Source organism: Dama dama, chromosome 15 (assembly GCF_033118175.1).
Source record: "Dama dama isolate Ldn47 chromosome 15, ASM3311817v1, whole genome shotgun sequence".
NCBI lineage: Eukaryota > Metazoa > Chordata > Mammalia > Artiodactyla > Cervidae > Dama > Dama dama.
The window spans coordinates 55862301-55886734 of NC_083695.1; the positions used below are offsets into that span (position 1 = coordinate 55862301).

The 24434-nt window shown below is 42.1% G+C and overlaps 1 protein-coding gene across 13 annotated transcripts in view; it reads right to left on the minus strand.

Annotated features, from left to right (window-relative positions):
* The window catches only part of SGMS1 (sphingomyelin synthase 1), a 331989-nt gene that overhangs the window by 232686 nt on the left and 74869 nt on the right, over positions 1-24434 (minus strand). For all 13 annotated transcript variants that reach the window (XM_061162095.1, XM_061162100.1, XM_061162099.1 and 10 more), the window contains one exon: positions 2260-2348. The gene's annotated coding sequence lies outside the window, so the exon portion shown is untranslated. The remainder of the gene's footprint in view (positions 1-2259; positions 2349-24434) is intronic.

Here is a 24434-nt window from a genome sequence, read left to right on the forward strand (position 1 = left end):
TCACACTCTTCCAAGGGATACATTTATAGTTAAAAGAGGAGAACTGGGTGGCTCAAAGGGCCATGTGCTGATCTATCAAATGAACTGGCCAGTCCAGGCCAACAGAACTGGGGGAAGTGGTAATCAGACCCTTTTCAGACCCAAGCAGTTTGTGCTTGTGAATGATGGCTCCTCGGCCCAAAGCCTGGACAGGATCTCCTCGGGGACCCACTGGCCATTCCTGGTAAACTTCTCCATTTCTTCTTCATCTCTTTCCTAGCACTCCAGGCAAAGTTCCTGGAGTGTTCAGCCAACCAAACCAAGATGGCAGTAGAACATGAACTGACAGCCAACAATAACCAAACAAATAAGAACACAGACTAAGTAACCACTCACTAGAATTTGCTATCCAAGGGAGGAAAAGACAGAATTACCTGATATTTATATCTTCCAAGTGAAGGTATGGGTTCAATAAGAGGTAGCCCCTGGGAGAATCTCTCATCACAGAGTTCAGCATTCCCCGGGAATGTTTTCTGTGCCTACCTTCTCTATGATAACACTAACATTAAAAAATCCAATTTATAGCCTGCAAAGCACAAAGATTCTGCAGAGTAGAAATCTGCCTAACATGTCACTGTCAACACAAAATCCTAATCCACACACTCCCATCAAATCTGTGTGGTCTCTGAAAAGGTATGATTGCCTACAGATGATGTTTCTGTTGCAGAATGAATTAAAAAACTATTAAATCAGCACTCTCAGTTGACATCTATTTTGAAATAATATTTTTTTCCCATGTGCCGAAGCACAAGGCAATTTAACATTTTAGAGACCAAAATCTTCAAGCTACTTTCTATGTCCATTAAGAGGACGCAGAATATAAGTTTGCAGAAGTCTACAGAGATGATGCCTCTAATTCACAGCAGTATACATCTATTTCCTGTACTCCACACGTGGAAGAAGGGCCTCTTCAGTCAGAGATCCACATATCTAGGATTCTGGGTAAAAAGAAAAGTGATACTTTAGCAGAAAATAGACTATGACTCTGCTCTTGGGAGTTATTCTAAAAGTAGCGATTCCACCTTCCAAGGAAGTAAATATTAAATGGAAGAACTAGAAAAAGAACCCAAGTAAATGTGTAAGGATATAATGTGTGAGAACACAAATCAACAAAAACTTCAATCAAAAAGAATGAAGATGAGCAATGAAACCTCAACATAATTGAAAGAGAGACTGTTAGATTATTTTCAAAAAACAAAATAAAAAAACAAACAAAACTTCAAGACTGAAAAATTTCTCTACATTAAAGTCATAAACTCTGCTCTCCAAAGGCCACTTAAAAAAAAAAAGCTCAATCTCGCCATTCATTAGAAAATGTAAATTGAGACCACAATGATATACTATTTTATACTCATTAGAATGGCAACAAAACACCAAATGTTAGAAGGAAATGGAGCAACAGATAAACTATGATAGATTTTTGGAGTAGAATTTTATTTAACAATAAAAATTCATTTACTACTATTACATGCAACAAGTGAATCTTAAAAATACAACTGAGTGAAAAAAACTAAAGCTGCAGAATATCACATGCAATATACTATTCTTATCAAGATTATAAACAAGTAAAACTAGGCAATTTTTGTTTGGATATATATATGGACATAGTAACATTATGCGCCAGAATGGAAGTTAACTACCACTACAAAGAACACTGTTTAGTTCAAATGACTTTTACTTTTGGTAGACAGACTTTCTCTGAAAAGAAGTGAAGAAGTTTCCACATTTAGTTCTAGGGCAAATTCTTAATCGCATGTCTGAGAAGCACTGGCCTAGACTCCTCAACTCCAGAGAAGGAGCAGACCTGGTAAATGTAATCTTCCTGGATAAGGAGTTACAACCCAAGGCAATTCTGATTAGAGGAAATGACTCCCCCGGGCCTCCCTGACGCTTTTTGATCTGGCAAGGCCCTTTTCTGTCACTTCCTATGACTCAGAGAGACACTGTTTCTGGTGCCCTTTGTTTTATGTGTTTCTCCCACCCTGGCCCATGTTGCCTTCTGCCTCCAACAAGGAAAGTGGCCTCTTCAAACCTTTCTCCTTCCTCCCGCAAACCACCCTGGCCTTTCCTTGGCTGATTTTGATCTGGGGCTGAAGACCTGAAAGATCCCTCCATCCATCAGAGCCTCACAGACCACTGCAGAACTAAGCAGGAGAGATTCTGAGGAACTTCAGATCCATGAGATGTTTGAGAACAGATAAAACACTCAGTTTGACTTACGTGTCCTCTTATACGCTCTCTGCCATCTCCCACGTCACTGTTCCTGAAATTCAGAAATTACACCACTTCTTTGGTCACTGAAGCTTTGCCTAGAATAATAAAGGCAGGGAATTAGAAATGAGGCAACCAGAAGGAATAAAAAGGTCCAAGGGGGTGGGGGGGGGGGGGGGGGGACACACTCTTCTACAATCATTCTTCACATTTAAAAGGGAGAAAGGCCACCTGAATTAAGGGAAGTCTTTACCTTGGTCCAAGGCAATTTTCATATTTAACTAAGCTATTAATAGTAATTTTATGTTTGTAGAAGAAATCATTATTATTTACAAAAAAGTTTTCACATGTGTTTTCACATTGAAGTTGTAAGATACTGAGGCTAGGCAAATATTATTGTAAAATGCAGTGGCCAAATTTCCCAAGGTTAAGGAACTTTCCAGTGACCCTTCAGCTGGCAAGCATCAGAGTAGGAATTTGAACACTCTATGACTCCTTAAAAACAGGCACAATAAAGGACAGAAATGGTACGGACCTAACATAAGCAGATGATATTAAAAAGAGGTGGCAAGAATACACAAAAGAACTATACAAAAAAGATCTTCACGACCCAGAAAATCACAATGGTGTGATCACTCACCTAGAGCCAGGCATCCTGGAATGCGAAGTCAAGTAGGCCTTAGGAAGCATAACTAAGAACAAAGCTAGTGGAGGTGATGGAATTCCAGTTGAGCTAATTCAAATCTTCAAAGATGATGCTGTGAAAGTGCTGCACTCAATATGTCAGCAAATTTGGAAAACAGCAGTGGCCACAGGACAGGAAAAGGTCAGTTTTCATTCCAATCCCAAAGAAAGGCAATGCCAAAGAACGCTCCAAATACCACACAATTGCATTCATCTCACACACTAGCAAAGTAATGCTCTGAATTCTCCAAGCCAGGCTTCAACAGTACCTGAACCGTGAACTTCCAGATGTTCAAGCTGGAATTAGAAAAGGCAGAGGAACCAGAGATCAAAATGCCAACACCTGCTGGATCATCAAAAAAGCAAGAGAGTTCCAGAAAAATATCTACTTCTGCTTTATTGTCTACACCAAAGCCTTTGACTGTGTGGATCACAACAAACTGTGGAAAATTCTTCAAGAGATGGGAATACCAGTCCACCTGACCTGCTTCCTGAGAAATCTGTATGCAGGTCAGGAATCAACAGTTAGAACTGGACATGGAACAACCTACTGGTTCCAAATCAGGAAAGGAGTACGTCAAGGCTGTATATTGTCACCCTGCTTATTTAACTTAATGCAGAGTACATCATGAGAAATGCTGGGCTGGATTAAACACAAGCTGGAATCAAGATTGCCTGGAGAAATATCAATAACCTCAGATATGCAGATGATACCACCCTTATGGCAGAAGGCAAAGAAGGACTAAAGAGCCTCTTGATGAAAGTGAAAGAGGAGAGTGAAAAAGGTGGCTTAAAACTCAACATTCAGAAAACAGATCATGGCATCTGATCCCATCACTTCATGGCAGATAGATGGGGAAACAATGGAAACAGTGAGAGACTTTATTTTGGGGGGCTCCAAAATCATTGCAGATGGTGATTGCAGCCATGAAATTAAAAGACACTTGCTCCTTGGAAGAAAAGTTATGACCAACCTAGACAGCATATTAAAAAGCAGAGACATTACATTGCCAACAAAGGTTCGTCTAGGCAAAGCTATGGTTTTTCCAATAGTCATGTATGGATGTGAGAGTTGGACTATAAAGAAAGCTGAGCACTGAAGAATTGATAATTTTGAACTCTGGTGTTGGAGAAGACTTTTGAGAGCCCCTTGGACTGCAAGGAGATCCAACCAGTCCATCCTAAAGGAAATCAGTCCTGAATATTCATTGAAAGGACTGATGCTGAAGCTAAAACTCCAATACTTTGGCCACCTGATGCAAAGAACTGACTCATTGGAAAAGATCCTAACGCTGGGAAAGATTGAAGGCAGGAGAAGGGGATGACAAAGGACGAGATGTTTGGATGGCATCACCAACTCAATGGACATGAGTTTGAGCAGGCACCAGGAGTTGGTGACGGACAGGGCGGCCTGGCATGCAGCAGTCCGTGGGGTGGCAAAGAGTTGGACACGACTGAGTGATTGAATCGAACTAATGACTCCTCATTCCAATCTCTTTCGTGGCACCAAATGATACAATGGTTTCAATTTGAAAAGCAGCACTATTATTTCTTCTTGTACTACATACACTTTCTCAGCCAACAGATATAGAAATGCCTTTGCCTGCTGAGTGACACGCTGGAGAAGGAAATGGCAACCCACTCCAGTGTTCTTGCCTGGAGAATCCCAGGGACGGAGGGGTCTGGTGGGCTGCCGTCTATGGGGTCACACAGAGTCGGACACGACTGAAGCGACTTAGCAGCAGCAGCAGACGCTGAGTGACACAGACAGTGCCATAGAATTAAATGTTTATTTACCAGAGACAACCCAAAGGGTAGAAAATCCACAAGATAGTCAAGAAACACATGTTTCTTTTCCACATACTTTCTTTTTCTCTTTAAGTCATAGAATTGCTAGGCTTTGTTTCTCTTTCTCTCTCTCTTTTTGGAAATAATTTCATGTGTAGAGAAAAGTTGTAAAATAATAATATCAAGAATGCCATGTACTCTTTACCCAAATATTCACCTACTATTAACATTTAACACATAGAATCATTCACTCTTTCTCTCTCTATAGATACCTACATTCACTCAACATTTTTTTGTGTCTGTACCACGTGGAAAAAAGTTCCATACATCATGGCGCTAAATACTTCAGAATTTATTTCTTAAGAATAGGCATATTCTTATATAACCATAATGTTAGTATCAATCTTGGTAAATCTAATATTCATACAATACTTCAATTGACAACCATCTTGTTAACCCAATAATGTGCTATACAGCATTTCTTTTTCCTCCAATTCAGGATCCAGTCCAGGGTAAGATACTGCATTTAGCTGCCGTTAATCTGAGACATATAGCTCTTTTATATCTCTTATGATACTGGCACTTCAGAAGAGTATTTGTTGTTGTTGTTCAGTCACTCAGTTTTGTCTGACTCTTTTGTGACCCCATGGACTGCAGCATGCCAGGCTTCCCTGTCCTTCATCATCTCCCAGAGTTTGCTCAAACTCATGTCCATTGAATCAGTGATGCCACCCAACCATCTCATCTCTGGGACCCCCTTCTCCTCCTGCCTTTAATCTTTCCCAGCATCAGGGTCTTTTGCAATGAACTGGCTCTTCTCACATCACGTAGCCAATATTGGAACTTCAGATTCAGCCTCAATCCTTACAACGAATATTCAGGGTTGATTTCCTTTAGGATTGACTGGCTTGATCTCCTTGCTGTCCAAGGGACTATATAGTCCTCCCCTTCCCTGATAGCTCAGTTGGTAAAGAACCCACCTGCAATGCAGGAGACCCTGGTTCGATTCCTGGGTCGGGAAGATCACTTGGAGAAGGGATAGGCTACTCACTCCAGTATTCTTGGGCTTCCCTGCTAGCTCAACTGCTAAAGAATCTGTCTGCAATGCAGGAGACCTGAGTTTGATCCCTGTGTTGGGAAGATCCCCTGGAGAAGGGAAAGGCTACCCACTCTAGTATTCTGGCCTGAAGAAATTCATGGACTGTATAGTCCACAAGGTCGCAAAGAGTCGGACACAACTGAGCAACTTTCACTTTCCTTTTCTTATATTAACAAAACATTTCCATTTTGACTTGTCTGACATTTCCTCATGATTCAATTCACCTTATGCATTATCATGCAGAAAACTACAGAGGTGATGTTTTCTTCTCTTGGTGTCATAGCTGAAAGTATGTGAAGTCTATGTGCGCCTCCCTGGCAATATAAATTTTGATCACTGAGCCAAAGTGCTGTCTGATTTCTCCCCAGAAATTTTATTTTTTTTCCCCTTATAATAAGTAATCTGTGGGGAGATACTTTCAGACCATGCAAACATCTTGTCTTTCATCAAATTTCCCCTTAGATTTAGCATTCATTGGTGATCCTTGCCTGGCCTGAACTTCACTACCATGGCTACAACATGTTAATGGAGCTGACGGCAGCTAAGTCACTGGCAGATCCTCTCAGTTCTGTCAGCTTTGGCTTTATAATTGGTTAAGATGGGTCTATGAGTTATGTCCTCAGTCCTAATGCATGACCCTTAACCCCTAGACATGGTCTTTCTGGTGTCTCAAGGGGTAAGGGGCTCAATGAGGTCTCTCCACCCTGGCTAACCCAGAACTCTCCATTTCTCTCCAGACCGCATGACCCCCGCCAGGGCCATTCTCCTTCCCACCTGGGAGAAGCTGCTTTCTGCTAGGTCTCAAGCGGTACGGATACACACCTCAGCTTCTGGGTTCCCCTCTCACAGCCCCCTCCTCCCTGGTAGCCTGCCATACAAACTTCAGCCTCTTCAACAGCCCGGAATTCTGGAGACCACCAGGCTGTAACAGGCTTCCCCTCCTGGTACCCAGACCAAGGAGTGCAGACAACAGGGAATGTGCTCCAGCAGAAAACTAGGGCAAATGTGGGTCTTACTTCATGTGACTCCTCCCTCAAGATCAAAGTCCTGGCTGCCTGTGTTCCTGTGACTGACAGTAACTGCCTGGTGTGCCATCCAGGTCTCCAGTTTATCAGAGAAGGGCAGGGCCAGCACTGGTTGCCTCTCAATTTCCCTAGAGTCCTTCAGTGCTAAATGATGTTTGAGAGGCACGAGGCTGCTCTATTGGGAAGAATTAAGAATCAAACGCTTGGAGCATATAACAAATGCTCTTTATTTAAACACTTCAAAGAAATTCCCTAATAATCTGTTTCTTAGAAATGTATGTGTTTACTTTTATTGCAGTACTGTGGCAAGAGAAACACTCTCTAGCAGTCAGGCAATTCTAAAAAAACATTATAAAATGACAGGAAAATGTCTCTACTGCTTCCAGAAAGCTGATACTCACTTCAGATAGCCAGCTGGCTATCACTCTGACATATATTCCCATAACTCTTCTTCTAAGTGGCACAATAAAACACTATAATCTAGCCAAGGAATCAAAAGTTAGTTGCTATTCCTTTTTCTTCCTGTTTATGCGCATGTACTTAGGGGTGGGGAAAAGACTCCTTTTCAGATAAGTCATTTCCTGGCATTCTTCCATTCCTATTCCTAACCACTGGTGAGAAAATAATCAGAAAAGAATAGTCCAAAGGAAAACTTGCAACCCTAGATACAAAGCTAATCAGAAGGAAATTGGCAACAAGAATATTTTCATCTCACATACTGTGAGCAAAGAGGAGTTTGCCATTCAGGAAAATGGAGAATAGGTCTTTCCTGGTATAAGCCAGCAGATTTGTGCCGACAGCATGCGTGCACATACACACACATGTTTGCACACATGTATATACACACACAGCTTTGCATACAGTGCGCCAGGCAGAATGTGGAATGACCTCTTTCTACTTCTCGAGCATATGTTCTCCATACTGGATAAGCATACTGTATGTGTGTGTGCACAGTCGCTCAGGCGTGTCCGACTCTTTGTGACCCCATGGACAGTAGCCTGCCAGGCTCCTCTGACCATGAAATTTTCCAGGCAAGAATACTGGAATGGGTTGCCATTTCTTTCTCCAGTGGATCTTTCCAACCAGTGTTTCAATACTGTGTATCGCCTCACACAGGGGAGGCGTCTTCTCTCACAGGATAGGCATCTTCATCCCACAGACTTTGACTGTGAAGGAGGATATACCACCTCAGGTCACAAAAAATATTAGCCAGGCTCAGAGTGAGTAATACTGGGCTCTTAATACTTCTGGGGAAAACTGAAAACAAAACCAGAAAAGAACCAAAGGTAAATGAAACCCACAGGGATGAAAAGTATGAAACCCAAAGAGAAAGTTTAACCTAGGAAAGAGAAAATGAAGACAACTCCACACTTAACTCATTTTAAGCACTACTGATAGCCATAGACAGCATTTTTCCATTTCCACCAAGGACATCATATAGAAAATAATTTTAAACTTAAGTACTAAAATTTTAGCTTCCATATGAAGACTTTCCCCAAAGCCAGAATTTTCAACAAAGGAATATGTAGTTTGTACACCCATGACATGCTTGCTATGATATGATAAACACCAAATATCCAGGGCTCTCACACTTGTATTCAAGTAGTACTGGTGTTTATGATTCTGCCTCAGAGAAGCTGCAGTAATAACAGATAATACAACTGTCTATGAGTACTTTACTCTAGGCTAAAGGTCACACATCTCAGAGCTGAGATGACAGCTTCACAGTTTCCCCTGATTCAAAGTCCTACCTCTTAACTACAGGGATAAAAATGAATGCTCCCCAACTGGCTCAGTGGTAAAGGAGCCAGCTGCCAGGGCAAGAGACAGAGATTCGATCTCTGGGTGAGGAAGGTCCTCTGGAGGAAGAAATGGCAACCCACTCCAGTATTCTTGCCTGAAAAATCCCATGGACAGAGGAGCCTGGCGGGCTACAGTTCGTAAGGTCTCAAAGAGTCAGACACAACTAAGCATGCACACAATGCAACATGAAACATACTGTTTGTAAAATGGGATGGGACCTGCTTCACAAGGTTCTGTAAGTTAATCATAAAATATTTTGCCTGTGCCCACCCCATGGTAAGCACTTAATAACTATTTATGATTGACAAATAATTTTAACTTTTCTGGGTCAACTTCTAATTATTTAATCTTGAATCAGAAACTAAACAGAGACCTTATTTCAATGAGGCAAATACTACTTCAGGGTAAAAAAGAACTAGTCATGCATTCAACCATTCCACCCAGCCTCATCCATCCATTTCGTCAACAGACCTTTATGGAATGCCCACCACATGTAGAACACTGGGGCAGACCTTGTGCAGGATATGAAGACAAAAATGACATGGCCCATAGATATGCTCAAAGAACACCATCATCTTATTATCAACTGCAAACACTGCAGAATACTCACTATGCGCCAGGAACTGTTCTAAGCACCTCAAGTACTCTGTGTGTGTGTGTGCACGCGTGTGTGCACATGTGCGCGCGCGTGCGCGTATGTTGTTGTTGTTGTTGTCGTTTAGTGGCTACATCGTGTCTGACTCTTTTGTGACCCCATAGATTGTAGCCCACCAGGCTCCTCTGTCCATGGGATTTCCCAGGGAAGAATAATGGAGTGGGTTGCCAGTTCCTTCTCCAGGGATCTTCCCGACCCAGAGACTGAACCTGCATCTCCTGCTTGGCAGATGGTTTCTTTATCACTGAGCCAGCCACCTGGGAAGCCCGTGTGTATGTGTATACTCTATTAATCCTCACAACAACTCTTTAAAGTAAATACTATTTATTATCTTCAATTTACAGATGAGAATCTGAGACACAGAAATAAGTAACTTGCTTGAGCTGACAAGGCTTGTAACTGACACAGCTCGGATTTAATTCCAGGCTGTCCAATTTCAGAGCCTTGGGCTCTTAACTGCTAGCTATACTGCTTCCTCCAAGGCCACTAAGAACTAGAGAGAGGACAGACTACAGGAAGGTCCCAGAAGGTACATAAATAAAGTGCAGTGCTCATGAGTGAGCTGTGCTAGCTCTACACCTAACACCGAGCATGAGTCCTTTTAACCACGAAATGACATGGTCAGGCATGTGATACCAACGCAGACTGAAAGCCATCCACAAAGCACTGACGTCTGCCCTCCGAGGGGCCTGCTTCTCAGTGATTTAACACATACGAAAGGGAAAGGGGAGCGCCCAGAACCCTCTAATCTGGCCTTGAACAAATTACTTGACCTTTCTGTGTGCTTCAGCATCTTCACTGTAAGGAGTCAATGATATAATTTATATAGAGAACTTCATTCTAGTACTTAGTACTGAGGACTGTACAAGTAAAATAATAATATTCATTAATTAAATAATTGCAAATTTGCTTCTACACTGTCCTAAGCCATATGGAAAAATCCCAACAACTAGATAATATCAGTTTATAAATCAAGAAGAATTCAATCTGTGGTACCTGAAATACACTGTGGATTCATTATTAATAAATATGAACCACTGTAACTTAAAAATACTATAAACCTGTGTTTCTAAATGCTAGGGAATAAGAAAAGTCTTCCATGTTAAGAGATAAGAGAGGCTAGTGTGTACTAAGGGCAGACTCTGTTCTTAGTCACTTCACAGATGTTACTCAGTCTTCAAAACCACTCAGAGGTTCATCAAATGATCCCAAGTTTTTATTTATTTATTTATTTATTATTGAAGGATAACTGGTTTACAGAATTTTGTTTTCTGTCAAACCTCAACATGGCTCAGCCATCAGTTCAGTTCAGTCACTCAGTCATGTCAGACTCTTTGCAACCCCATGAATCGCAGCACGCCAGGCCTCCCTGTCCATCACCAACTCCCGGAGTTTATTCAAACTCATGTCCATCGAGTCGGTGATGCCATCCAGCCATCTCATCCTCTGTTGTCCCCTTCTCCTCCTGCCCCCAATCCCTCCCAGCATCAGGGTCTTTTCCAATGAGTCAACTCTTCGCATGAGGTGGCCAAAGTATTGGAGTTTCAGCTTCAGCCATAGGTATACATATATCACCCCTCTTTGAACCTTCCTCACATCTCCCTCCCCATCCCACCCCGCTGGGTTGATACAGAACCCTTGTTTGAATTTCCTGAGCCCCACAGCAATTTCCCATTGGCTACCTATTTTACATATGGTGATGTAAGTTTCCCTGCTACTCTTTCTATACATCTCACCCTCTCCTCCCCTCTCCTCCTGTCCATAAGTCTATTCTCTATGTCTGTTTCTCCACTGTTGCCCTGTAAATAAATTTTTCAGTACAAATTTTACAGGTGAGGATTTTGAGCCTCTCACTGGTTAACGATGGGCTCCACAATAAGCAGTGGAAACTGCTGCTAAAAATTAGAAGACTCACCAACGAGGCAAGCAGGTTGGCAATTTCGGAATCAGGCAGTCCCTCCACTAAGCATTTCTTTGGCACCCACCGGAATTTTAAACATTCCGTGCAATCCAGCTCCCACCCCCAAGATGTGTTCTGTGCTTTAAGGAAGACTTCCAAGTCACTTCAAAGTCAGGATACGTCGCCCATTAAGGTGACAAACTACCACGGATCTCATTCTATCACCCAATTTAGTCATTATGGCCCTTTGGAACAAGATCAGTGAGGGGATTTACAAATTGCTAGGGCTTCCCTGGTAGCTTAGCTGGTAAAGAATCCCCCTGCAATGCAGAAGACCCCGGTTCAATCCCTGCGTTGGGAAGATCCCCTGGAGAAGGGAACGGCCACCCACTCTAGTATTCTTGGGCTTCCCTGGTGGCTCAGCAGGTAAAGAATCCTCCTGCAATGTGGGAGATCTTCCCTGGGTTGGAAAGATCTCCTGGAGAAGGGAAAGTCTACCCACTTCAGTATTCTGGCCTGGAGAATTCCATGGACTGTACAGTCCATGGGGTTACAAAGAGTCAGATACAACTGAGCAATTTTCACTTACAGCTATGGCTCTCCAAAAGCGACTAGATTTCCACACAAGAACAAACCGGGTTCTAGAGCAGGGACACTGTGAAAATGAATATTGATGGCACCATACCAAGTATGTGTTTGGGGTGAGGATATAGAAGGAAAAGGTGAGTTGAAATATCCTTTTCTCATTTTGTCTAGAGCAGAGGATCCTTATCACAAATAGTCACATCAGTGACTCATAGACTTGTGGTTCTCCATGTGTTAACTCGTCCACAACAAAAAAAATGAAGGCAGCAGGGAAGTTCACTGTATGTATTCTAAGACTTGAGTCTGCTTCTAAAATTTCCAGAATATGAACTCCATCTTTGACCACAGAGTTCACATTTTGGTCACCACTGTATCCTCAGCACAATACATGGACGGGTAGACCACAGGACTCCAATAAATATGGGTGATGTTCACACCCAGAAAAATATAAAACTGTAGGGGAGGGAATTCCCTGGCGGTCCAGTGGTTAGGACTCCAAACTTTCACTGCTGAGGGACCAGATTCAGTTCAGAGTCGGGGAACAAAGAACCCACAAACCACTCCAAGGCCACACACAAAAAAAAAAGTAGGGGAGAATCGGTGAGAAGGGCTGCCCAGGAAGGATCACTTAGCTCATTCAAGCAGGCCTCAGTGCCAAAATGCTGCTTGCAACTGAATACTTCTAAGAAATGTGGGACTTCCCTGGTGATCCAGTAGTTAAGACTTCACCTTCCAACGCGGGGTGAGGGTTCAATTCCTGATTCGGGAGCTAAGATCCCACATACCTCATGGCCAAAAAGCCAAAACATAAACAACATTGTAACAGATTTAATAAAGACTTTAAAAATGGTCCACATCAAAAAAAAATTTTTTTTTATTAAAAAAAATAAAGAAATATGGGATTTCAGGAAAGTAGATTTTATTATTATTTTTTTTTTTTGGAAGGAACACACTAGGGGCAAAAAAATGCCTCCCAACTCCTCTTGACTATTCAAAATATTTACCAATATTTTGAGATACTTACTGACCTAAAATGTGCCTTCTAACCTGCTATTTCAGAAACATGAATCATATACATTAAAAATTTACAGCTAGAACTGTGCTTGGTCACAGCCGACACAATGAAGAACAAGGCTGGGCCAACTAGATTTTAATAGAGACACAGACTGTAAACAAATAATTACAATACCATATAATTAGAGCTTTTGGCAAAGAGAGCTCAGTGCAGAAGGGTGCAGAGGAAGGCATGACTAAGCCTGCTGTGCATTTCAGTCCCACATATGAGGAAGGATCTTTCTTTTCCCAAAGTCCTTTGCAATTTCCTTATCCAATCCTCATTTCTCTTTAAAGCAAAAAAGCAGCACAGTTTGTTTATATACTAAGCAGTGACTTTAAGCAGTCACCATGCTCCTCAAACATCATCACATCCCCAGGAAAGACTGCACATTAATATACACTAGTTAGATAAGAAGTTTCTCAATTAATGATCAGCCGTACCATAATACTGGTTGCAAATATAACACCGGTTGCTAAAATACATACACAATTTGAGTGTTTATAAAAGCTGTATCAGAATTTTCTGGCCCTAATGTTTTCTCCCAAATTACTAGCTTTCTTATACCCAATTAAAACTGTATGTAATTTTCTGTCCAAAAATCTTAAAGATACAAGCCAAATGAATTCTTTATCTAAAATCATCACCTCATCATTAGCAGCTCATTTTATTGAATTATTTACATGCTACCCATCTGCAAGAAAGATTTGAGACAACATTCAGTAAAAGATACATATGTACTTGGAAGTCACAAATATAGTCATGAAGTGAAAAAAGAAGTTGGTTTTCCAACTACAAGATAAAGTTGCTGGTGTACTTGAATAGTAAAATTTCTACAGTCCTAATAGCCAGAGCAAAAGGGGAAATGAGGCAGGCCACAAAATTCTGATCAAAGGAAGAATAGAAAAAGGCCTATCGCCCTAGGTACTGAGAAACAGAATCTTTTTTTTTTTTTTTTAAACAATGGCTTATCTAATACATGAAGAAGCAGTGTTACATGGTTCCTTATATTTTTACTATGAGTCTAATATTTAAGTGTACTTCAAAGAAGGTGCTCAGGGAGGCACTGACAATATCCAAATAAATACCTTTTCCTTCTATCAAGTTTAAAAGTATAAGTGTGGGTGTTCATGCTAAGTCACTTCAGTCACATCTGACTCTTTGCAACCCCGTGGACTATAGCCTGCCAGGCTCCTCTGTCCATGGAATTCTCCAGGCATGAATACTGGAGTGGGCTGCCATGCCCTCTTCCAGGGGATCTTCCCTACTCAGGGATCAAACCCATGTCTCTTACGTCTCCTGCGTTGGGAGGCAGGTTCTTTACCACTAGCGCCACCAAAGTACTAAGTAAGATGACTAAGAACACCTTGTGTAGGAAGGTGTCCAGAGAAGCTGGTCCCGGAAACAAGACCTTCTAGGAAAGACCAATATCCAACATGCTTTCTAATGCATCAGCACTAAAAAAAAAAAGAAGAGAAACATGCCATGAGGATAAAGTGAAATGAATACTTTCTCCCATACAAGAAAGCATTTGGCATCATGTACCAAGGGCCTTAAAAAAGCTCATATCATTTGATGCAGTTCCAATTTGAACCTATCTTAAGAAAATAATTCGAAATGAGTATAAACTTTTATACATCACAGTTTATCCCTGTTTTCATTACTAAAATTCAAACATTTCTAACTGATCAATAGGAAAATGGCTTAAGAAATTGTGAAATAGCCACAAAACAGAATACTATGCCAACATTAAAAATTACAATCATGCAGAAATGCTTAAGATATAATATTAAATGAGGAAAACAGGATACAAATATATCCTTACAAGTATAAGATAACATACAAATATGTATACACAGAAAAGGAATAGGCAAAATATACCATGTAAGTTGACAAAATAATGTTTTTGTGCCTTTCTTCTTTGCTTATCATAGCAATTAAAACAGTTTCAAGCTCATGGTAGGCATGCAGACATAACTGAATGAACCATTTTCACCATTAAAAACAACAAACACCATTTTTTAAAGTGTCCACTCTTTTTTATTTGTGCCCTGGGTATTCATAAGAAATATATCAAACATATGTTAGGAGGAGGTGCCTGGGGACTTCCCTGGTGATCCAGTGGTTAAGACTCCACGCTTCCACTGAAGAGGGCACGAGTTCTATTCCTCATTGGGGAACTAAGATCCCACATGCGTACACTGTGGCTTTAAAAAAAAAAAAAGGAGGTTCCGGTTTGGAACACTGCAGTGAAAACATCACTTATGGGGAGGGGGAGGTTTTGGCCCATCTGTCACTAAAAAGCTCACTTGGCAGGAATGATTTTCATGCTCCTTTCCATCGCTTTACCAACCTGAGTGTGACTCAAGAGTTAGGTTCCTGGGAATTTAGTGTCCTTGTTATCTTTAATCTATACCCTGATGTTCAGCAAAAACTGACTTTCTAAGGTTCATTCCAGCTACAGAATTAAATGAGTCTACTACACTCTAAGTATTCTCAGGAGCCAGAAAATAGAGTCATACGAGTATCATTTATCTTGTTTTTCCACATTTGTGACAGGAACCAAATCAATGTAGAATTATTAAAGAAAGGAAGAGACATCTAGATGTTTAGTTTCTTATCTAAAATTGCCTTGTAGGTAATGTGTTCCACTTGGTTTTACTAGAAGTGCCAGTAACAAAGTTTTAATTAAAGGTTTATTTTTCAAGAATACTTTCCTTTTAATTCATTTCCCAGAGGGGTCTCACTTGATGAAAACAGGACAAACTGTTTGCTCCTGCTGAACTCAGGAGAGTTGAACATTTTAATCCCCAGGGTCAAAACCCATTGTTGGCCCACTTCCTGTTACCAGTACCACAGCAGGACTTGACTGAGCTTTGAACCGTGAAGGTGGGGGCTTCAGGGCAGCAGGAAGGGAGCCTGCGGTTCCATGATGAGCCTCAGAGGGGCCTGAGCCCCAGTGAACCTCCCAGAGGTCTGGTTTGGCTTGAGCTGACTCACCAAGGCTTTCGCTCATGTCAAAAAAGAAAAAGAAAAGATGCACTGCCCAGAGTTATCACTACTTACACTTCTGCAGATTTTCCACATGTATTACTGGCCACATTTTCACAAGATGAGCACTCTCCTAAAGGGTCTAAAGAGTTTTTTTTTTTTTTTTTTATTAGAGCCAATTCTCAAGTGGCACAGTGGTAAAGAATCCACCTGCCAATGCAGGAGACTCTTGCAAGAGATGTAGGTTTGATCCCAGGATGGGAAAGATGCCCTGGAGAAGGAAATGGCATTCCACTCCAGGATTCTTGCTTGGAAAATTCCATGGACAGCCCATAAGGTCACAAAGAGTTGGACATGACTGAGTGAGTTGAGTACACACGAACAATTTTTACTGAAAATACCTTTTTTCTACACTATCTTTCTATGTCCCTGGTCTCCCATGTGAGGCCCTATAATGGAGTTTAAGAAATCAAACTCTTATCTCAGGGTGACTGCTGCTGACCTCCCAGACTTAGAAAGTTGCTTCCGTGTTCCAGCCCCAACAGAACCACAGCAGCCAGAATAGGTGGCAGTGGCCTGGAAGCATCGGCTCCCAGTCTGACTCTCCCTCTCGGACTTTCCAACAGGCCCAGGCCCACGGATACCTCAGTATCTCCAGGTCAAGGGGGTCAGCAGGAATCACCCCTGGCTCACAAGCCCCTCTGCTCTCCAGAACTCCTCCCTCCAGCATGGGGGAGCAGAGATGTCAGGTGTGACAACCAGGGACCCTTCCTCTACAGAGTGTGTTAGCAGCCTGTCTACCCTGTTCTTTTCAAGAGGAAATGGCTTGAAAGTACTATATGCCCCTTGTCTTATTAATAAAACTTTGAGGGAAGGGGAGCTTCACATAGCAACATATACTCGTGTGTGGCTAAGTCGTTCACTTGTGTCAGATCCTTTGAGACCCCATGGATTGTAGCCCACCAGGCTCCTCTGTCCATGAGAATTCTCCAGGCAAGAACACTGGAGTGGGTAGCCCTTCCCTTCTCCAGGGGATCTTCCCGACTCAGGGATTGAACTCATGTCTCCCACACTGGCAGGTGGATCCTTTGCAACTGAGCCACCTGGGAAGCCCAGGATAGACTCACTGAAGAGAAATCAGAAGAGAGGGACAAGGCACTCACATCATTAAGTATTTCTTGCCAACCTCTGTCATTAGAGATTTCAACAAAGACAGGATCCTAGACTATGAAGATCACTAAGCTAGACCGACACTTATTATCAAGTGAACTTGGACCTCACTTTACAGTGCTATTCCCAGAAGAGTAAGGACACACCACATGGGTGAAGAAGATTCTGTATTTCCTGGAGTGCCTCATCCACTCAAAGCTCTCAGCCCTAAACTCCAGCTAGAATGAGGATCCTCCAGACAAAAGGCTGCCCTAGATTCACATACAAGAGTATCCATCTTCACCTAAATAGTTGTAAAACTCTTTAAGTGAAAAAAAAAAAAAAAAAATCCATAGCTAACTAAACTTAGCAAACTCAGGGGTAACCCAAACCCAAAGGATGTCTTTAAGGTAAGACCTCCGGAGCCTCAACACACTAACTGTGAGAGGCGAGTCAGGGCCTAGGGCTGGTGGACATGCTGACCTGTCTCGTCACAAACCGGTTTCTCCCACCTCCTTTTATATTTTTCCCCATGGAGCCTTTTCATAGGAATAGTGTCCCACTGAGTATTTTCTAAGAAATGCTGCTGCAAAGTATTTCCTTAAAATAAGACCTAAATTCTTGACGGACTGATTCACTCATACACTCAGTGGCCTCCCTTTTGGGACTGGAGGCCTCCCATGGACTAGGTCTTGGGCTGGAAAACTTATAGCACTGGAGACGCTCTCACATCTCTGACTCAGTCACTTTGGGGGCAAGGGAGTCAAGCCTAGATTTAGTGGGGGTTTCCCAGCCACCCTAAAAGACACGAGTGTGTGATGGATCAGGAGGGAATTTCCTAAGCAGAGTCTCAAACCGGGCAAATACAGTCATTATTAATGTATTTGACCTAATTTATCTATATTCCTCTCAACAACATTGATATCCCTTCTTTCTTCCCAGTCTTTGATTGACCTTCACTCACATTTATTCCTTGTGATCAGAACCCTCATTTCCTCTGTGTTAACTAATCCAGAATAAGATGTCAGGAATTAATAGCACCTCAGAACCACCAGGAATGTTTGGACTTAAAAAATGATTAAATATTGAAATATTTGGATAACAGGTTGACAAAGCACCTTTTAATACATTTGATCATGTTTTTACTTCCTGCATTAAGCTATTTAACCACAAAAATAATTACACATGTTCAAATTAAACCTTTTAAGAACTTAAGCCTCAAGAAAGAATTTCAGGTACTTGGAATTCAACCACTTAAAGACACTCCAAGCAAACATTTTGATTAATGCCTTTGCCGGTTTTTTTCCCTTTATATTTACTTATTTCTTTATTGAAAATGTTAATGTTATATATTCTATTACAGCCTATTTTTCATACGTCTTGTCCCATGTCAGTATTTTTCTTCAGTATCATTGTCATGGTTACAGAATATTCCATTACACAGATGAATCACAGCATACTCACCCAAGGCCTTTTGGGGGTATCTGGGTGGCTTCCAGTGTTCAGTTTCAAACAATGCTCACTAAGCATTCTCTGAGCTAAGTCTCTGAACAAAGCTCTACTCATTTCCTCAGAAATTACTCCTAGAAGTAGGCTCACTGAGTCCAAAGAAGAACACTGTGTTTCTCACTGGGTCACAGAAGACCTTGGAAGGAAAACCCAGCCCTCTGAGTCATTTCAGTCTGCATTTCTCTCAACGTCATGTGGCTGCCTTTCCCCAGTCTGTTCCTATCGCCTTTACTGTCAGCCTAATTATTATCTGGTTTGCAAGATACTCAAATCCCAGGGTCTATGGGATATCCTTAGGTCAACAAGCTTTCTGGTGTAACTCTTAGTCTTTTAAAAGAAGAGCTGATGTCACCCTCTCTTTTGTGTTCCTAAATTTTTATCCATCTGTCGTTTCTTTGATAGCTTTAACTGAATGACTGATGTGAGCACTCACCTGGGAGGGTGTCCATGATAAAATATTTAACTTCCTGTCCCCACCCCCCTCTCATGATGTAATATTCAATTTGCTTAGCATCACCCTGTTTATTTTTGTGAGACCAAGGTGTCAGTGGGACAACAGACAGAGGTAATTTTTTTTACAGCAGAGTGTCTCCTGAGTGGAACAGCGGCAGCAGCTCAGGTTTACGGTCTGGGTCATAACTAGTCTACAGCGTCCCCTCGGGAAGGGCCACGCTGCAAGGCGGAATCCAAGAAGAGTGACAGCTCCCCAGTCAGGGCACGACCGCCAGTCACAGAAATGGCTTTGACCATTCGTTCGTTTTCCCAGCATGCAATTTAGCCCAGACCGCATCTATTAAGTAGCGCAGATTCATCACAAGATAAACGCTAGGTCTGTTCTTAAGGAACCCCTGGACAAGATGTGGGCAAACCCAGAGAGCTCTAGTGCCTCTCCTGTGGGTGCATTATTAGCATTCCAGATGGGACAGTCCTTCATTGTGTGCAACCGTCCAAGGTCTGGGGGACACTTAGTATCCACACCCTCAGGATGTTCAGTGCTAAGATACACACCCCTCGTCACCATGACAACCATAAATGTTCTTACAGGTTTCTAAACACTAGGGTGGAGAGGGTTGGGGGGAGGGTGCAGAGGACACCATCACCCATTGAGAATCTCTGTTTCTTTTTGCTGAGATGGAATGAACACTTAGGAAATGACAGAAAACAATTATCAATCTGATATGGAATTAAGCAAATTCTAAGCACCATAAAGGGTCCAAGGATCAAAGAAGGTGAAAGGTGCAAAGCAGGCTGTAGGCATGGGAGAGAGACAGCTGTAACCTCTCTAAGGAGTCCAATCCAGGGTGAAAGTTTGCTGTGATGTGCTGTCTCACCAGCACCGAGGACTGCCCCCCCCCCGCCCCGCCCCCACCAGGTAAGCTGATTACACCAGTTACTGCAAGTAAACCCCATCCTACATGCTTGGCAATGCCAATTTTAAAACGCTGTTATTGTTTCTGCCTTCCGATTCGGGGCAAGTTTTCTCCTTGCGTTCTGGGCTCTCAGGGACGGCAGGAAATCGGGGAGACCCGCTGAAGGTGAAGGCCACACTACCAGCCTAACTCTGCTGGGCTGTTCCAGAGACCTAGACAAGAAGCACAGGCCCTTCACCGCAGGACTGGCCCGAATTTGCCTTGCCTGGTTCCTTTCTGCCCACATCGGCTGTGATCAAAGGACGAGTTTATGCCCAGAGGGCAAGTGTGTCTAAGCCTCTGGGAACAATGCCCTTGATCTTCCGTGCTCTGGTTGCATAAGGTCATTGACTGATTTCAACCTTGGCCACCATCAATATCTTCACCTTTCACCAGACAGTGTTGGCAGGGACATGTTTTCTGACGTCACCGTTACACTCAGGTGAGACTGAAGAGGGCAGTGAATGAGGCGTCTTTTACAGATCCTGTTCAATGTTTACTACTGATGCACTGTATACTGGTATTACATGGCTGTGGTGCTCAGACTTATTTAAAAAGCAGATTTCCAGGCCTCAGAAAACCTGCTTCAGTTAAGTTGAGGGGTGCAGGAATCTGTAATTTAACCTGTCCCTGGTGTTCCTGATACAGATGATCCATGAGGATACTTTATGAAACATGGTCACAGAATGACTGTAAACTAAAGAAAAAAACTAGCTTTTTTTCTTGATACTTTGTATTCTATCACTTTGAAATGTACTCTTTACTAGCAAAATAAAAACTAAATGATACTGGTTTTTCTCTTGAGAATACCATGGAAACATATGTACTACCAGACATAAAATTTAGTGGGATTCAGGGAACTCAACTCAATTCAGTGTATGATTCAGGGAACTCAAACCAGGGCTCTGTAACAACCTAGAGGGGTGCGATGGGGTGGCAGGTGGGAGAAGGGTTCAAGAGGGAAGGGACACATGTATACTGATGGCTGATTCATGTTGATACATGGCACAAACCAACACAATATTGTAACGCAATTATCCTTCCATTAAAAAGAAATTTTTTTTTTTTTTTTAAAAACTGAGAGATCAACTTCATTCTGAGGAAATTAGAGTTCCTGTTGTAAAGTACTTATATACAGATAATGGCAATCCTGCAATTAAAACTTGTATTTATATGTATTAAAAATTTTACATTTTATTCTCCACATAAGTGCGTGATCACAAGATGAGTATTTGTTATACAAAGCACACTGATTGTAACTTTATTACCTTATAATTGGATAGTTTTACTAATTTTTCAGTATTTCTTACTTTATCTTCATGAAAGATTATCTTAGGTGACCATCTGATTATCTGCATCAGACTTCGTGCAAACTAAGGCATAAAGAGTTCATGCCAATGTCTAAAGAACAAAACAAGAACCTACACTTCTGCAATGCTGTATCTTTTCCTCCTAGACTGGAAACGGAAAAGAGGGATTGTGCCACCTGCCAATTCAGACGGGCCAGCAGACCAAAAACAGCTCCCTACACAGTAACTGATAGAGCCAGCCCGAGAAAAGGGGGTCACAGCAGATGAGCAATGTCTGCCTCGAGCACAGGAGAGAAAAGGGGAGACCTCTGTGCACACTTCTTCATTGGCAAAGACCCTGATGCTGGAAAAGATTGAAGGCAGGAGGAAAGGGGGATGACAGAGGATGAGATGGTGGGATGGCATCACCGACTCAATGGACATGAGTGTGAGCAAACTCCAGGAGATGGTGAAGGACAAGGAAGCCTGGCGTGCTGTGGTCCATGGGGTCACAAAGAGTCAGACGTGACTGAGTGACTCAACAACAAGAACTGTGCACACAGGCCAGACAGGCCACCCCTTGGAAGATTTAGAAGCTAAACTGCTTGTAAATATCACTGCTTTCCTTCACTGAACAAATACCACTAACTGCATGCCAAGCTCTACGCTGGGTACCAGGGATATACCAAGAGTGCTAAGTCTACCAACAGGATGGACTTAGTCTATCAGGATGATGGTACCTAACCTAGGGCTTTACCTGACAAGATGGTAGGTTAAGGGCTTCCCAGGTGCCTCAGTGGTAAAGACTCCACCTGCCAATGCAGGAGATGCAGGAGACACAGGTCAGTCCCTGGGTGGGAAGATCCCCTGGAGGAGGAAATGACAACCCACGCCAGTATTCTTGCCTGGAAAATCCCATGGACAGAGGAGCCTGGTGGGCTATAGTCCGTGGCGCCGCAAAAGAGTCAGATGTGATTTAACAACTAAACAACAACAACGATGGCATTTTAAGGGGACAGCTGAAGGAAAATAGAAGTCAACCAAATCTTAAAAAGTTGGGAGGAAAGTGGAAGTCAATGCTATTTCTGAGGAACTGAAATCAAGCCAATCATGGCTGGATTACCGACAGGGTGGTGCGGGGAGGGTATGTAGGCTGGGGTGGGCCGGCAATAGCCAGGTCACACAGGACTCTAAGATCATAATTTCAACTGAAGATTATGGGACATTACGGAAAAGCTGAGTAATGCCTGTTTGTTCCCCAGTTTTGTTTTGGGTTGGGTTTTTTGGGGGAAGTAGGAATAGCAAATTTGCATTTCAAGAAGATGGGAAAGAGTCCCAGTAAACACAGAGAGTGACTGAGGTGACCCAAGTGACCAGAACAGGTGGGTGGCAAAGAGTTGGAGAGAAGTAGGTGGCTTTTAGATACATTTGGAAGATGGAATCAATAGTGACTTGGTTTAGGAAAGAATATAGAGCAGCAGTCCCCAACCTTTTTGGCACCAGGGACCAGTTTTGTGGAAGACAATTTTTCCACAGACTGGGAGTTGGTTTGGGATGATTCAAGCACATTTCATTTATGGTGCACTTTATTTCTATTACTGTTACATCAGCTCCACCTCAGATCATCAGACATTAGACCCTGGGGGCTAGGGACCCGTGATATAAAGGATGAGAGGAAAGGAGAAGACTAAGATGCAGCTGTGATTAAAGTGCTTTGAACACATTCAGCTGGAAACTCTACAAGGCAGCTGGACCAACCACGGCTGGAGATCTTAAGAGAGATTTAAGATTTGAAAATCTGGGGGCTGTAGGCACAGACGAAGAAAAGACCAAAAACATCAATCCTGTTTCTTCTGCTTTCCAATCTGGTTAAATTTTTTAACAGTTATGCTACTCCACCTGTAAAGACTTAATGCAGCAGAAATGTTATCATATAAGTGTCTGATTTTCTAAATTACAGCACTTAACTCCAATTTTTCACGTCTCATAACAAGTTAATTCAAGCAACAAGAAAACTCCTGTTGTTGAAAATATTTCCCAAAGATTTTGTACTTTTCTGCCTTCTTACGTATGGCACACCAACATAATTTTATCTTTCTCTGGAGATTAAATACCTTATATACCCTAACGACATCCTCATAAGGGGCATTAGCTGATATTTCAGAGCTCGGCTTATATGATGATCTCGAGCCCCTCCCAGAACATCCCCCCATTCAGTGAATGGGGACCACCTAGCTCTACTTGCTGTCATATGTCACACTCCAAGTGCATAGAGCTGTTTTAAGATGCTGGACTTGGATTCAAGGCTAGGAGATGGGGCCAAGATCCTTGAAACTGTAATAGAGCCATCACTCTCAGGAGATTGGGGGGGGGGGGGGGGGGATAAAAAGGCTTGTTGCAAATTCAATCAAGAGAACTAGAGTAGCGTCTCCTAAAGTCGTGACTAGAACCAACTGTAGGACTCATCCACCCAAAAAAAAAAAGAGGACTGACATTTTCTTTTCTGATAAAACACAAATCTCCCAGGAAAAAGACATTAAAACTGACAGTTATTTCGCTTCGAAGAGAATTTCTGACTTTTTTCCCTGCAAACAGGTTTTACCAGGAAAAGCTCAAGATGTTGGTGCATAGACATGGAAAAGGCTGCATGTCTCACACCTTTGCCTAAAATCACTCTGGTGGAAACTGTTACTTTTTCTTAAAATCCTCCCACAGCCACCACCAATAACACTGGATTCTCAAGGTGCCGCTTAGAAGTTCTAGCAACCAAATTAGACCTTGTGGGAAAAAAAGTTGAAGACAACCACACCCTATAACTAACTTCTGCTTTTCATTCTTCAAAGACTTGCACTTCATCCAAAAGAGGTGTGTAAACAAAATTTTCCAGGTTCTGTGTGCCTAAAATCACCAGAAGTGCATTTCACCTTCCCCTCCAAATTATGTTTAGAAATTCAAAGAGATCTGACGCACATATTCACAAACCACTATTTTGAAGTGCTGCCACTCATTGAATTCTTAGACATCTGTTTAAGAATAGCTTGTGAGACACCTGAAAACTGAGAGAGCAGAGAAACTAGAATTTCTATACCTTCATCCATCTAGGCTAAAGCAGAAAATATGCATAAAAATATTTTTTGTCTGGAAATAATAAAGGTCAGAAGAGGGAGAAGTTATGAATAGCATGAGTCAAAGTAAAGTGGTTAAAAAAAAATTGTTTTAAGGACCATAAAGAAAAGTTTGTGAG